Source organism: Orycteropus afer, unplaced genomic scaffold (genome assembly GCF_000298275.1).
Source record: "Orycteropus afer afer isolate SDZICR_OR568_19922 unplaced genomic scaffold, OryAfe1.0 scaffold00190, whole genome shotgun sequence".
Classification (NCBI taxonomy): Eukaryota; Metazoa; Chordata; class Mammalia; order Tubulidentata; family Orycteropodidae; genus Orycteropus; species Orycteropus afer.
This window is the reverse complement of record NW_006921777.1, coordinates 3,338,733-3,340,705: the sequence shown is the minus strand read 5'-3', so window position 1 is coordinate 3,340,705 and position 1,973 is coordinate 3,338,733.

Below are 1,973 nucleotides of genomic sequence, written 5' to 3'. Positions count from 1 at the left end.
AACGAGATGGATTGATACAGTGGCTGCGATGATGGGCTCGAGTATAGCAGGGATTGTGGGGCTGGTGCGGGATCGGGCAGTGTTTCGTTCTGCTGTTCATGGGGTCGCTATGAGTCGGAAACGACTCGACGGCACTTAACAACAACAACATATTGTGTTTTATTTAAAGTCTGTTTTGTTGAGTTAATTGGCATCATAGGAGTTCACATGGAAGAGGAGCAGAGCACAACAAACTCCCATTTTTAATAGGGAGTGGGAAAAACAAACGGGCTATTTGGGGTATTATGACAAATGTTGGCAAAGATGTGGAGAAATTAGAACTCTCATATATTGCTGATATGATTGTAACTTTAGAAAACAGGTTAGTGATTTCTCAAAACGTTAAACATAGTGATGGGACCCAGCAATTCCAACCCTTGGTATATGTCCAAGAGCAATGAAAACATAGGTCTACACAAAAACTTGTGCATGAATAAATATTTATAGCAGCATTATTTATAATAGCCGAAAGGGAAGAGCAACCCACATGTCCATCAGCTGGTGAATAGATAAACGGAATGTGTCACCATTCAATAGAATCTTATTTGGGGTGAGAATTATTCTGCACTGTAATTATTCAGGAGCTCTGGTGGCCTAGTGCCTAAGGCATTTAACTGCTAACCAGAAAGCTGGTGGTTCAAACCCACCAGCCACTCCTCAGAAGGAAGACTGGGCAGTCCACTTCCGTAGCAATACCACCTTGGAAACGCAAGGAGGCATCACTATGAGTCAGATCTGACTCGATGGCAGTAAGGTTTTTTTTTTAAAAAAATTAAATAAATATTACAATTGGATGAAACAAGTTATAGTTCTTATAATTTGGGGATAGGTTAGTGGTTTCCTTTTCATATTACAGTGCTTGCAAAAGATGATTTCACATTCTAAAGAGCATATTTAGCATATCAGATAGGTTAAATTTTGTATAAAAGTAGGGTGCATGAGATTATATTCAATTAATGAGAATTTATTTTTTATTTTTTTTCAAAAATATGGTCTAAAAACTACATTTAATGAAATGGCAAAAAATCATTTAAGAATGGAAGGAAAGGGACAATAAACAGAACAGGTTACAATGTAAGCAGTAGATTTCATGTTGCTAATTTTGATTTGACAAGCAGTGGGGCAGGAAGGCAGGGACAGGACAGAAAAGGCAAAGGGGACTGGAACAGATCAAGGAGTCAGTCGCAGGGACCCAGTAAGGGTGGTTGGAGAGGTTTCCAACAGCTAAGAGAAACAAACTTGTCTGTCGGTTTATCCTACTGTAGTGACGTGGTGCTGTGAGTCTTGAGGCTGTGCTACTGGTGTTTGAAACCCAGTGAGGTGTACACGGTGTACAGGTATCAGCCTGGCTTGTAGATTGAGACAGAGTAGGAAGAAGGAGGAGGCCATCCACTTCTCAAAGAATTGGCCAGGGAACACCTTATGAACAGCAGAGAAATACTGTCTGAACATTACTGTGTAACTTTATGAATAATCTGGAAACACTGTCCAATACAGCGGAGGAAGATGAGTCATTTAGCTTAGAAAGCTCTCAAAGTAGGACTGGGCAAGAGTTGCATTATCAGAGTAAAATCAGCCTTACTCATATGGATAAGGTAAAGCGTTCGAGACCTCCATTTGCTGACATGGCCCCACTCAAATTGAGGAGAAACAGCAGCAAACATCCATTAATAACCGGAACATGGAATGTATGAAGTATGAATCTAGGAAAATTAGAAGTTGTCAAAAATGAAATGGAATGCATAAAGATCGATATCCTAGACTTTAGTGAGCTGAAATGGACTGGTTTTGGCCGTTTTGAATGAGACAACCATATGATCTACTATGCCGGGAATGACAGTTTAAAGAGGAATGGCATGGCATTCATCATAAAAAAGGATGTTTCAAGATCTGTCCTCAAGAACAATGCTGTCAGTGATAGGATAATATCCATA